This window comes from Anopheles funestus, chromosome 2RL (genome assembly GCF_943734845.2).
Source record: "Anopheles funestus chromosome 2RL, idAnoFuneDA-416_04, whole genome shotgun sequence".
Classification (NCBI taxonomy): Eukaryota; Metazoa; Arthropoda; class Insecta; order Diptera; family Culicidae; genus Anopheles; species Anopheles funestus.
Genome location: NC_064598.1, coordinates 102,582,059 through 102,597,642, shown reverse-complemented (window position 1 = coordinate 102,597,642; position 15,584 = coordinate 102,582,059). Strand labels below are relative to the sequence as shown.

Sequence of the window (15,584 nt, the reverse complement as noted above, 5' to 3'; positions counted from 1 at the left end):
AAATAAATATATGACTTGTTTTTTAATTTATTTTAATGGAAGCAAATCATTCTCAATTTGTAATTTCTTTTTCTGTTGCGGCCCCAAAGGGGTTGGTTTGTCATGTAAACCTATTTTTACTGGAAATACAACTCCGATGGAATTAGATACTGTCATGTCAAGATCGATCCAGTGAGAGCCATGCTAATATATTGCGTCGTTTGCTTATTTCACTTGATGGCTTCGGTAATTTATGGGATACCGCCTCGATGCGCTGCAACATTTTACGCTTGGTTCCATTTTTTCTTTTCCTCTGCCAATTAAACTACTGGTCGGGGATGCACCATTTCCGGGTGACACACGCTACATACTGGATATTGCTATACATTTTTGGATTCTTCACTTTACACATAAATGAGTCCATGAGCCCATGACAGATGATTATCGGTTCGAGAGCATCGTGCTTACCTTTTAGGTGGAAATCCTTCCATCTCGACACAGCGCAAGCAAACTGTCCATTCGATTCTAATTTTTTGCCGCTGCCCAAACCACTAAACGTTAAAAAAACATACTTAATAAACCTTTAACCCAGTCGAGTTCAGTTTACACTTGGCCAACTGGTACTTCCCACGTGGAGTCCCACAACTGTTGCTGCTCATTTCAAACACCCATAGGAACCCGAAGATGTCTAACCCTTTTCGGACAGTTTGGCAATGTGCATTCGTGGTCAATTCTTTCAATGCGAACGTTTCCGGGATTATGAGATGGAAAACCCCTTTAGATTAACTACCAAACGAATCTATGCACTCCCACCTTTGCGAAAACTCAAGAACCGATTTTCTACTGCAGATATTTCATATATTCAGAACCGAACTTACGCAGATATTTAGTTGTTTAAACAATGTGCTATCGTCGCGATATGCTTTTTCAAGAGTAATGGTTTTTTGTAGCTTCGATTTTCATAATTAGAAAACATTTCACCCGCGGTACTTTTCAGTAATTGTCAATGCAGTTCCACTAGCGCCAGATATGTTTGCAGCGTTCGTTTGTGCAATAGTAAACTCGATATCCTGGGCGGCTGCGACAAAGCAACGCCCACCGCCATCAACGTATTTGTCATCTCCGCCTGTGATTGGAAAACTTATAGTGAGTGAAAAAAACCTACCAAGGTGTAAAATATATAAACTGATACTAAGAACTGGGAACAACTTTTCCCCATAAAGGAAGTGGGCTTGGTCCCCGCGAAACTTCACGACACCTTTACGAATGGCACTGGATAATAATTGCCACTTACCGTGTAACGGCACCATTTACGACGCGCACTATTCCTTGCTCGTTAGGATGATTAATTTGCGATGAAATAATTGCAATCTTGGGCCCAATTTCCTCAATTTTTCGATGAGGGTTAAGATTCCCTTAGGCTGGATGTGCTAAGCGATGCATGTAGTAGTTTGTTGTATAAATTTCAGGGTTTCAGTGTTTGTATCGGTTTAAGGTAGTGATGTTTCAGTACTAAATGGGTAATTCAATTAATAACAATCCAGATTTAGAACAATCACAGGAATACAGGGCAATAATATATAATTATTAATATGTATGCAGTAGTTGCTGTACAAAGCATAACAAATAAACGCATTAAGGATAGGTCAATGTTGAATAACTAAGAGCATATTTTGAAAAGAAACAAAAAACTAGGAAAACGTTTTTATCAACCAATCATGCCTATTAAAATCAGAAAAGTATGTTGTGTTAATGTAAACAAAAAGATAATTAAAAATAGATTCTATAACGAAACCGTCTACACAAAGATATCAAAAGACGTTACAAATAAGCTCAGAGCAATGGTTGGCGCTCTTGTGATATTACTGTGTAATTGGAACGGAAATGTACAACTATTCTATCCTAGTTCTGTAAACCTACCAGGTTCATAATTCCGAACCTAGTTCCGCGAACCTAGCAGGTTCAAAATTTTGAACCTAGTTCCGATCGTCCATTTTAAGAAACGGAACGAACCTATCACATCACTACTATGAATTACTAATTTTAAGTGGTAAACTACAAAAAAAAACGTAAAACACTTTCCTCTGAAAAACTTTCCATCCAGGACAGACAGGAAACGTTGACCAGGTGGCATTTACTCGCACTCTCGTTTACACACATTGAGTTTCGTCTATTTCTGTCCCAACTAGGAAGAAAATGGAGCACTGGGGGACTGTGTAGACTGTTGGGTGGTAGACAACTCTGTCACTTCTTACGATGTCCACCTGCAGTGAAAAATTGCTACCCCCGAGCTCCGGACAGAATATAGTGAAAGGTCATTTGTATAACTTAATACAACACCAAGAGGGACGTTATGTGAGAAGACGGAGGGAAAGTACAATACCGAGGTAGCCTCGGCTGCTTATATTTCATTCCTTCCGAAGCTCTGGGGCGTCCCGCTGACGACTACCTACAGAATCCAATGTGAGTGCTCCGGATGCAGGTAGCTTCCGTTTAAACTTTTCTACGGTTATGTACGAGGGGTGGGGAGAAAACCTATCCACGATTCATTGGAAAAGTGTTTCAGGCATGGTCGTAAGTCTGCCTGCATGACGTACATCCAGTGCCAGGACGACCCAATGACGAATAAAACGGTTCCGCGATGTTTCCCCGCATGTTGAAAGGTGCCTGCTAGCGTGTTGTGGCTTCGCTCGTCCTTGCGGCGGCCAGGCATTGATGTCGTTAACTTGTTGGAACTGCTGGATTAAGCTTCGGGTCCGTCCGAAGGTACAGAGGTCCCCACACCATCAGCATTCGGCGTCGAAGACTGTCTTCTTCTTTCTCTCTTTCTTTCTCTCTCTCTCTCTTGATTTCCTTCTCTTTTCTCTTTCCTTCTGGGACTAATGTCATTCATGTCGGGAGGCACGTGCGTCAGTCAGTTTCTGCAACGGACAACCGTCACAACACACACCAGATTCTTCCCTTACTACCGTTGCGGGACATCGTATTCGCACATCGTCCACTCTTTGCAAGCAAACGAGCAGCATAGTGCTGCCAGCACTTTGCCACTCGTATACCGAATTATCGAAGTCGGGTTGGGTGAGATATGTTCGTGAAGATGAAGTTCGAAGAGGAGTTCCAGTCCGCGGCTACGGTGAAACGTGCACGTCGACCAGCAACCAACAAGTAACGGCGACAGGAATGGTGGCATCCGGAACGATTTAATGTTCGCCGAGGGCAGATGGAGCTGCATGGGAGTAGTAAGGAAGAACCTATGACCAAACCCATGATGTGATGCTCGTAACCATGCGCTACTGCTTGGGAAACGTCCAACTAGCTCCATTCCGGTGCCGGTCCACACTTTGCCGAGATCTTTTGGTTCGTGGTTTGCGAGACACGGTTGCTCGTTTAGTGTTTACGTTTTTCCGAAGATGTTCATCGACGGTCTCGATGGAAAAGCATTGCAATCAGGGAATTCTCATAGCTTGATAATACCTAAAATACATTAACACATTGGTTTTGCAAATAAATGATTAGTTTTTCCTACGTTACATCCTTAGTAACTGTGTATTGTTGAACATAATTTTTTAGTTTGTAGTTATGGATATAAAGCGAAGCTGTTGAACATAAAGATTTTAAACAAAAATAGGCTTTAAGTTAGTTAATTAGTAGATTAAGATATACCACAAATATGCAACTCACATGTCTGGAATAACAAACATAGTGATGGTTAATAGAAAGTAATTGCATTTGTTTTTTCAGAGTTCGTGAGTGGTACTCCCATACTTAATATTTTTAATTCCCATTGCACAACACATAGAATAATTTCAAGTATTTTAGTTTCGTTAGAATAATAATTAGATAAACTGAGAAATTCATAAAATTTTCCTTCTAGGTGTTTCGAGCACAACGTTCCGCTGGAAATTTCTTTTTTTTCACCGCCGGCGCCGTTCACGCTCTCGGGAAAGTTGTATGTTTGGTTTGCTGTTTTCCCTCGAACTTTTTCCGAGTAAATGCCACCCGTCTCGATGACATCCCACCACAACCAGCAACTAGCACGACAACGACTACGACGTTAGCTACGTCGACACTTTACCACTGACTTCTGTATACGTCGCTGCTCGAGCTACTTTTGCGAAACCCGTTCCATTTCCCAAAGGCTATCGTCGGGATCATCAGTTCTCGCTCACTCTATGCATGGTCAGCATGTTACTCTTCTTCCCGTGCCGTGAAGACACGCTTGTTGTAGGCAAGGGGAGCATTTTCCGATCTTGCCCCTTTTTCAATTTTCCTTCCCATCCAGTCACATTTGTGAGCCCTTTCATCGTACGTATCGTATAGTGGAGCGTTCGCATCACGCAATCCCGTTCAGTTGCTTCCGGCTGAATTTCCCATCAGGAATTTCCTCACACACATCTGTGCTTCGACTAGAACTCCCGGATAGACTAGAAGAAGGGAAAACAATAAAAAACGAGCTTCAACATGCGACCCACACAGACCCGGCGAAAGAGCTAAAGACTGTCGGAATAAAAGCTGCTCCTTTTCTGTTCGTTCTACCACAACCTACCGGCGACTGTGCTGGTTTGCGACGAATGGAGTAGGAAATCTTTATAGATTTCCCTGTACCCATTTTATTCTACTGCTGGCCCTACTGACCTCTCACTTTCGGCCCCGTTTCATACCCTTCAGTAAATACGAAACGGGATGGAAACTTACACCGTCTGAATTTAAGCAGCTTTGGGTCTTATTATCGTCGTCGGCACCGCCGTTGTCATTTGCTTTTGGACATTGAAGTACCTGTCGAGATGCACGCAAGCCTTTAGCATACTGGCGATACGCTACGGAAGAAAAGAGTCCTCTGTCCGTAAGTACAGGGCTCAAATATTCTTCAGCCAGTCAGACAACCAGTTTATTTTCAGAAGTCTGAGCTTTGCTGGGAGTTCTTTGGCCAATAATGGGTGCTGTATCGATATTGTGTTGGTTTATTTTCATGCAGCTCGATAGACAAATCAGTTCCTATCGGCCGATCGCAATCGATGACAGTATTAGACTGTTGGTTCGAGAACGCTCCTTTTAGCGAGGAGAATTGGAAAATGAGAACTTTGGAGAATAAATGTAATGTTGCGGCATAAATGGTCAACACATTTGCAAATCTGTTAGATGGCTTTACAGTTGAAGATCAACGTGGTAGTCTTATTTGGAGAATGATTTTCACGATGAATTCCAAGATAATCTAAACACAAAGTCGGCATAGTATATATATATATATATATATATATGGTATGTATAAGATTCCTATGTTATATCGTCGTCATATGATTATACCAAAATTGATTATAAACAATAGACCACCTAGTTATACAACTAGACTTTCATAGGAAATATACATACCTAAATCACTACAACTATCTTTCCCTCTTACTGGTGTGATGGTATTAAAGAATCAGTAAGATGTATTATTTGCAAATAATCTACAAATTCATAGCTACTCCAATCCAATCCAGCGTGACGATATCGATTGCTTCCCGCCCTAGAGACAAGTGAAAATCGGTGTAACTGTCTATTAATCGGAAACGTCAATGACGGATGTAATACTGATGTAATACTGATTTCATCCGCACATTATCAATTTTATATAAATTTTATTTACAATGTACACATTTAAGATAAACGATAAAAAACGAGATATCGCTTTGCATGGTGATGGTTGTTGAAAATCTATAGTTAGCAGCTTTTCGTATGAACTGGCAAACATATTCTACACAAATCAAGCAAGAAATCTTGCAAACTTAACGGATTCGCGAAAGCCTAAAATCTTCCTCTATTCAGGTATTAGGGTACTAGCGTTGGCATCGCATAAATCATGGTCTAGAATAATAATGATCGGTGACGATAGCGAAGCCATCGACCGTGCTCTGCTTTCGGTCACTTCAACCTCATGGTGACCATGCAAATGCCATTGGTCACCGGCGACTAACGTAGGCTAAGTAGTCTGGATATCTTTCCGGCCCGATGATGTTGATGGTGATGGTGGATAAAATCATGCCAACTCTCGGCGTGTCACCTCGAGAGCGTTCTAATTCTGACACGTTCCATATTGCAGGGTACTCTCTATGTACACATTTCCGTTCTCGTGGCCCTTATCACCGTGTCTCATTATCTATGTAGTGCTTTTCTGTACCACTGTGCGTCGATAATTTGCAGCCTCACGTATGGTGTGGCGAAGGTTCAGCGGGGTGAGATCGTCACAACGCACACAACATACATGCCAACGTTGACAAGCGGATGGTCCCGTGATGGGTGCGAATATTTATGCCCATTCCACCACTTGCACATGGAAAGGGTGTGAGCTGACTAGTAGGGCGAAGGATGAACAATTGCAACCACATTCGCACGTTTTGTGTCGTGTCGGTAGCGTTACCACTATGATGGATGAGTTCCAGATGAAGAGAATCAACCCCATTTTCCCGCTCGTGTCTGCCCAAACACTCGCCCTCGTATGCCAAAATAATCCGCTGCAACGTTGGTTCGTAACGAAGACGTAAATTGCCTCCTTTCCATAGTACCTTTTCCAGCGGGTCGTACCAGAGGAGAACCGTAATACCTGCGGATTGCAGGAATGAACTTCTTGGTCGGGCTATCTAACCTCATTTGTCCTTCGACCCGGCCCGAGCTTAACAGTCCTGTCGTGGTAGCAGATGCGTGCCTTCGGGGCACACATGGCACGAATAGCAGAATGGCAGACACACGGTGGGATGAGCGCTTGAACGTCTCTTGTGCGTCCTAGACACCAGGCAACATCCGAGCAGGACATCCGGGAAACATACAACAAATGAGGCTACATCCGTACGGATCCGTATCCATCCGTGCCTTCATTTCGGTTTATGAATTCCATCCCTCAGCTGTTCCTAGTTGCCATCAACCGTCTCTTTCGTTTTCTTCTCCACTACGGCACACGTCATGAAAGGGGATCTGCTTTTCAGTGGTATGCGATGGCAACCCAATGCTTTGAGGAAACACTCCCAGGAGCTATCCAACCTAACGACAGCATGCACAATGCGTTGCCATGGAGATATTTTGCGCGTCGGAAGGTTGGCGGTTTATTCTGTCAAAAAGCTGTTGTTTTGGCGATAGCGAAGCTAAACTACTCTTTTGTTAATATTAGGTAATATTTTTTTGTGTTTAGGCTATATATATATATATATATATATATATATATATATATATAAGTAGTATATATATAAGTAGCGATATATATATATATATATATGTGTATATATATATATATCATAATAAAAACTACTGTGCATAAAAACTACTATTATGAACTCCAGAAAAGTCACAATGCCGCGGAGAAGAAGCCAGTTTCGAGATCTGATCATGCTGGAATAAGTGGCGATGCTGTGATGGAATAAAGTTTGAGCAAGACTATCAACAAAACGGGCAACAATATCAACAGAACAGATCACCGCCAACTGTCCCCAAAGAGACGCTCCCATAAGAAACAAGTCTCGAGAGCACTAGCGAACCGTAGATTGGTAGGAAGGACGCATTGCAAGGATAAAGTGCATAAATTATGTATGCGACTATGACACGCTCCGTGTGCAGTTCAGGTGTATGTGTGCACGGTCGGTCCATGCCTGTGTACGTGCCATAGCAAGACTCTTCATGTAGACTCCCTTGGCCGTGTATGTGACCGGTTTCCCAAACGTGTAGAAATTTTGTACCAACGATCCCTTTGGCACCAATGGGAATGAGCAGAACCAAAGCGCCACCGTTCTGGCTGTTGAAATGGACTATGGACCAATGCTTTCGGGTGGCACGTGGGAAACATTGCAAAGCCTGGTGGTCTTACTACATTCTAGGAATAAGCTTCCGGCAGCCGTTAGCAAGTGAAATGATCGCAAAGGTGGAATGAATCGGACATTAGCACTGCACAGGTTGTCGCTAAGCGAAGGGCTTTGGTACGATTCGTAAAAGCTTGCCGGACTTCATCTATGGTGTGGTTTGGAGGCATGGAAATGTGGTGTAGTTTGAGATTTATTTCTGACACTCTGCTCGTTTGACGTTCAATACGTGCGTACAGCTACTTCAGTGTAGTTTTTAACAACGGAAGAGCAGAGTCAACCTCCCGACCGGTATCGATTGGCTGCGAGTGGCTGTCGAAAGTTAACTGACAGCTTGTCGGACGATACGATGAAAACCGATGACTTCGGGCAACTGTTATTCCCGCGTGAAAGTATGCTTTCTATGGTGTCAAACAGGGATCCTTTCTTAGAAAATGATCACAAAATGAAGCTTTGTGGACTTTTACATTGTTTTGAAATTTCTTCCATTGTTACGATTGTTTTACGATGGTGACAATCCCTGCCATCGGGTATTTAAACTTATTTTTAGCCCTATTAAACTATTGATCAAGTGTAGTTTGAAGGCAAACTATTTTATTTATATCGGAAACGGATGCTGTTTTCGGTTTTTGGTTGATGTTGATGATACCAGCGATATGATGCAAACTACATCATGAGAATTGGTGTTTAAATGATACAAAGTTTCTTCAGGATTGTACAAGTTTTAATGCCATTCTAGGTAAGCTTCATGCACGATATTGAATATCAATAACACACAAAACCGTCTGCAATCAGGATATGGTGGAATTATTAAATCAAAACCTATTTGTGAATTAAGTCGCTAGTTATTAATGATGACCATCTTCGCTGAGTAGTGGTAAAAATATGTGTGCAATAATACTTTTATAATTGTTTATTTTAGTTCAACACGAACATAACACTTTTCAACAAAAGATATGAATAATTCCAACTCGTGAAAAATGAAGCGGAAGATTTCATCACATTCACAGGAGTAGTAAACAAACACTGCGTAGATTTCGAATTTAGCAAGATTCGATCCGCGAGGGATGATGTTAGATTTATTGTATATGTCATTGTCAACTATCTGTATACAAGTTCTTTCGAAACATGCCAAGGTAAACCAATATTACAGGAAAAAGCAGATTACTAAAAACCATTCTCAGTCGAATGGCCAAGCCGAAAGGTTAATCAACATTTTAAAGACAGCTTTATACAAAATCAAATAGATAGAAAAGATGGTATAGTTGAATCGGAAACATGGTACAGTGTGGATTGCAATTATTATTGCCGGAACGGCTTCATCGCAGCAGTCAAACAAAGGACCCAAAGGCACAGTGGAACGTTACCAGTTTTCAGTAACGATCGACAATGATTTCACCACCAATCCACCAACACGCCAACAGCTTCGCGAGATATAAACAGCCTTTATTGCAGCAGTGAGTGAAATTAACAAAAAAAAACCGGCTAAAAATCAGGCTTGAAAAAAATCCACGCTCGGTTCCATCAGTACGGTCACTTGTCCAGCTTCCCTCCATTACTTCTGCTCAACTTAGGGATAACGGGAGTAACGCCGGAAGAGATAGTGAATAGTGAGATAGTGAACGGAACATAATAACAACATCAAGCGAAACATGAAAGGAGAAGAGCAGTTGCCAACAAGAGCGCATAAACTGCGAGAGCAAAAACCAAAAGCACGCCACGAATGACACTCGTTGAACGAAAAAGGTGAAAAAATGGAAAAAACAGATAGAAACTGAAAAAAATGCTCTACCACGTCCGGGAAGGGAAACAACACACGAACAGTGCGTACGAACTGTGGTGGAACGTTTTATGACGCCTCGACCCACGATTCTGGGTGAAATTGCATCGTTCCTCGTTTGCGATAGATACATGGTAGTGGGTGCAGGTGCTCGTCGACTCAACGACTACTACCACACAATCGCACATCCGACCCACGCATACCATAATCACCATAATGTTGGTGGCGCAATTTATTGGTACTGATGGAGGCGCCCAGTCACCGGTACGAATACCGTTTCGACGATCTAAATAATCCACTCCCAAGCACCGCATACCGTACTCGTTAGGCAGACGTTTTCAAACGAGCTTGAACTCGCAGGAATGGGAGCGCCGTGGAGGGAAATTCAATTGGCTTTTAAACTAATGGGTGAATAAAATTGAATAAATGTGACCGTTGGGCTAGAAAGGTGGTAAAGGTTATGGTAAAAAAGGAATACGAATATGTTGTCCAGAAAAAGAGCACAGAAATAATTTGCATAAAAATGAGCGACGAGACACTTAAAGCCATGCACTTTTGCCCGCTGGGTAGGTAAGTGCAAGATAGAGATTTATGTGTCGCCGGAGGTCAATGTAGAACAAGCAAATCATCTGTGTCTCTAAATTTTGAAGCATGGTTTAAAAAAAGAGGAATAATGGGTTGGAAAAAAAATCGTTTCGAAAGTAATTACACCATTTTCTTATAACGGATATAATAAAGGTTAAAACATTTTTAAGAGTCTACCTATTCCAGAGGGAGGCCATGCACACATGTACACATAAAAAACATGTAAAACACTTTTCTCTAGTGAATCAATTATCCTGCAGATACTTAAATGGAAAAATGTAGTAAACATGCACAATCATTTGAAAATTCGTAATCTGTCGTTAAGGCAGTTTTTACAAACTCATATACCAGCCTCGTTTTTTTCAATTCCCTTTTAACGTTGGAATATACGCACAGCCGATCGTAGGGATTGCCGAATCGAATGCATAATACAATAAATGTGAAAATAAAATCCCGTCCCTACTACCAACCTTTCTAAATGAAAGTTGATTTTTAATTAAGTTGTAACACCATCAACTCATTGGATGGATGTCACAAGCGGCAGGCATTGCCGTAACACTGACGGAAAGTGATATCGCCTATAGCGAGTGGCACGAACTAACAAAAGTTAAATCCAACCAACCTAGCACAACTTTGGCCCATGCTAACATGTTCATTCATTTCCTTCACCCGATGTAGTTTGGACGCTGGCCACAAACGAATAATGTTAGGTTCAGGTGAAAAAACCTGAAAGAGAGAAAGCAAGACAGTTAGAGAATAGTACGTGATGGCTCTGATTACGGCTTCGGTCTCGGGTACATGCTGAATGCCTCACAGCTTAATCAAACATTTAAACCCAAGACTCTGCGGCCCCCACCAAAAACTTCGCGCAGCTCGGAAAGTTTGTAGGGGAAATTCAAACCGAAACGATGATGCTATCTTACGGGGCAAGCCAAACGGGTTGTATGAGCTCCTGGGGCGAGGAATTGACCCCGATGTATGGACGAAAAAGTTTACAAGATGGGGAAATATTACGGACCGTCCTAGCCAACGACTGGAGCGTCTCGAAGAAAATGGTAGCAAATCTTCAAGGATCAAAGGAAAAGGATCAATGGAGACGTATCTAGATGAGATCCCTGCCAAGACTTAACTCATGCCACCAAGTTTACTGACGATCAAGAAAAAGTGAAAGTCTGGTGAAAGTCTTATCGAGCTATTGCGTAACATATTTAAAAACAAGCGACTAGGTAAAATAGACAAACAACGGAGAAAGAACGGAAAAAACACCTTAAATTTTTATGTAAAGCCCAAGCGAGTGTAAATATTTAATCCAACAAAATTTCACCAAAACCGACCAATGGATTCCGATTTCTACCGAGTCTCTCACGGAAAGCAATGGCTCGTAAATGAGCTCAATTTTCGTGGCAAAAGCTTGCCCATCCTACAAACCTTTTGAGTGCCTTTTGTTCGCAATGCACTATCAGGAAGCGTGGTGTAATGTACTGGTATCGCTCACTAAAAGTGGTTCGTATAGCAACAGCTATAACAGGCGAAAACAAATAAATCAGCCGGTAGGCAAGGAACGGTTTGCGAAGCTAATTGTATTTAATACAAGCACGAAACAATATAATAAAAATTTCTGAACCACGCTCTCCGGGCTTCGAAAATGAAAAATTTCGTCATTCAATTTTGCGACCGTGTGTGTGAATTCGTGTTCGTTTTTTTCTAGTTGCTCTTTCTGCACCCATTATTCCTCACGAAATTACACAATCCATCAATTGTTCGCACTCTACTCGACTAATATGAAATGCGTTGCGTACTGCGGAGGAAGATTGGGTTAAGATCGGATTGGTCGCGTTACTAACGATATCAGGGGAATACTACTATAATGGAACAACCACTGTTTCTGAGAATGAAAAACAAGCCTTCATGCCAACCTGTACTGCATCGGTGACAGGTAATATAAATCAAATTATCAAACTTCATGCTGTTCGGTCGGATACGGTAATGATGGAACCGATCAGAGACTTGTGCATGGATAGTACGCATGATGGAGGCGCCAGGTACCTGTATTTGATTTACGTACATTAGTAACTTATTATGTGGTATACGTGTGTGTATCAGTGTATTGTCTTAAAGTGTCGATTGCAAGCTGTAAATGATCGATTTTGGAATTTATTCTGCAATTCAGCCCAAATCAACATTCCTCCAGTTGAAAATATTATATTTTCCGTGATTACCGTTCTTAATTAATTTTTAATCTCCAAATAAATTTCCAATAGCTATTTTCATTTATAAAAATATTTCTTTAAATGAACGGAAAGAGAAATAAGCTCATGTCCAAGCCTACAAAAGAAAAAGGTAAAACAAAAGGGAGGGGCAAAAAATAAAAACACATGTTACAATGAACATTTAAGCATTTCTTCATTTATCATAGCATTGTTGTTTCCAACAATTTGGATGAAGTAGTTTACAAACAAACGTATGATTGGGATCCGCTTAGTTTTACTAATATTCGTTAGTACAGGGAAGCAGAGGGACAGGAATGAAGGAATAGAGGTGTTCAATAATTGAAGAGTATTCGAAGTATTGCAAGACCGCTTTGCTACTCCTGGAAGTATGCACAAAGCCACGAGGAGACACAAGGACTTTATCCACAGCTGACAAAAATTGTAAAAAAAAATTGAGAGAAAGATTTACAGTATAATATATTCACACTAACCGGAGAGACGGTTCATTAGAATGACATCAAAAGGATATTATGTTATTATGCTATGGCACATAAATGGACTTTATAGTAACATTAATGGCCATTACAAAATTTTCCAAAGAAAACTAACAATATCTATTGTATTCAAAATGTATTTGAATCTTCATGAAACCAAAACTTCCTTATCCTATGTAAACCTTAATTTATGTACGATATACTTAACTTTTCATTCGTTATAAACTTTTTTTCAGGCACAACATAATTAACCATATGACATTAGACATAAAAAGCTTACGTTATTCTGATATCATCATGTTTTCTTTTGTATAATTGTTGAAGTTTGGTGGAATATCGGTTTGAAATAGATATAGGCGCTTCAGCAGTACCGTTAAACAACAGACATACAATCTGAGGAATTCGGTATAACCACATGAATCGAGTCACATAATCACACTCATTCCTCTATCAGCTATCGCGTGCGTGTGTAAGTATAATTGTAAGCAAAAAAACCAAAGGCGAAATAAGAACATGAAATGAAAATACAAGGGCTGAAAGGCCCTCCAATTTCCACTTCCTTAACTTTTCCGCTTTCTACATCCTTTCCGATTTCAGATTGCGTGCTTAGAACCCTTTTTTTAGCTCGCGGTTCCTGTCTGTTGGAATGCAACCCTTCAAATAAGGTAGAAATCGTGAAAAAACAAAAACGGCCTTCAAATCTTTATGGGGCTCACAATCGACAGCATGGACGTACCAAAGCTCTGCCTACGAATGTAGTACAATCAGAACGAAGCGACAAAATTGGGCTAACCCGCGGCTAAAAGGTACGAATGGGATTCAATTTTTTTTTCTATTTCTTTCCAAATCTCATTGCTTGGTTCACCCCACCCGGTGGGACAACGATTTATTTTTCCAACACGCTCCAATTCGCAATGGGTTACCACCTGCGGCTCATCATGGTTGGCTCACATCAGTGTGAGGATTGATTGGCTAGACCGAACGCCAACGGGTTCCGTGCTGCATCAAAACCAAGGGAGCCGCCTGTTGTTGTTCATTCATCCATGATTCAGAATTTTCTATTTTTTCCACCCTTCCTACCTTACCCTCTAGGGACATAGGCTCCTCTACGAAGAACATGATGGAAAGGCAAGAAACCTTTTGTTGTTTGTGGGCGTGCGAATGGAAACAGCCTAATAAAAATAACTCACAGTAAAGCGTACTCCGTTGCTTATTGGATGCTTGAACAGAAAAGGTAAAAAGGAATCTTTAAGGGTTGTTCAGGACTACCTGGCCTACAAAGCAGAACAAAAAGATCTTAAAATGTTTATATCATGCGATCAACCTTTCCTCCTGGGTGAACAGTCTGTTCTGGTACCTATCGTAACCAAAAGCCTTTTTCGAAATGTTTAAATGATGCTGTGCCCCGTGATACTTCTATAGTTGTTACTCAAGTTGATCATCGTTGTCTTTTTCTAAAATATATTTTACAAACTAGGCGCTATAATTTTCATACTTTGACACTTCAATCTATACTTCAATAAGAATTTTATAAGTTCCTTATTTAATTTGTCACATCCATCCATCCAATTGGCGTAAATCGTCAGAACTAGAATGAGGATATTGATGATGGAAAATTATGATAGATTATGAATTATGATTATGATGATGAAAGATTAAGATTCTGCTAGTATGCATTCGAAGTTTCAATAAAAATTCCATGTAAGGATTTTAATTTCAATGTTAGTTCGGAAAGAAACATTTCTGGAATCATAGAAGTAATGAAAATTATTTTGAAAAAGTACGTTGAACTGCCATCCATATTTCCTTAGCAATTGCTACGAAATTAATCGTTTATAAACAACGCAACGTTATGTGCGAACTGCTAAGTGCGTTGTTCGGAAGTAACGATAAAATGGTGAGATCGGAAAAATACTGCACATGGAAAATTCTGCCATGAGGGGTGAAAAACCAAAAAGTGCGCAAAGGTGGAATCAAGATCCAAACTATGGTTCCGTTCGTTGCAGTAGCGATTTTATTGCTACGGTTTGAAAGTGGCCGCGAGCGCACGCCAAACACTCGTAATGAATCTCAGCCATCAGCGCCCGGTTTGGTGTGCGAAACGTTCATTCTCGGTTTGCGTTTGTTTGTCGGAGGAAAAAAAAAACAAAACAATAAAAAGAAGGTTCTATGGAATCGTTCTGCTGAGTTTGCTGGTTGTGCTCTTTTTACTTCATCTGGTACACGACGAATTGAGAGCAAGGGGACTTCAAGCAGCACGGAAATGCAGCAAGCACGAAGAGCTACTTTGGCGCATTTTAGTCCCTTTATACCAATTGCTTCGCTTTGGAACCCCCTTATCACCATTCGTAGCCACGAGTGTGCCACGTGCGAAGCTGTCTACCTCTGCTTTGCTGTTGATGCTGGCTGAGATCCCACAATGCCAGCGCCCGGGTGGCTCATTTCCTCTGGCGACCACTCACTGTCGTCTGCTTTCTTCTTATCTGACGCAGCTGTGTTTGGTTGGCGTTCGAGTCGTTGGCCCTCGGTATTCTCGCTACTTACGATGTCCTTTTTTTCTTTCAGAAGAGCCACCAAAACAAAGCTTCTTTTACTGGAAACCGGCACATGTACTTCGTACAGCAACCGAACATTTGGAAGGAAAAAGTTTACCACACCATTACCTACTGCTTGCCAGCACACCGTTCCTACCATCGTTCATCGGTTCGTG

The 15,584-nt window shown here is 41.2% G+C and overlaps 1 protein-coding gene across 1 annotated transcript in view; it reads right to left on the bottom strand.

Annotated features, from left to right (window-relative positions):
* LOC125761504 (zinc finger protein 184) overlaps positions 1-15,584 on the bottom strand; it is a 127,205-nt gene that overhangs the window by 10,338 nt on the left and 101,283 nt on the right. The window lies entirely within an intron of this gene.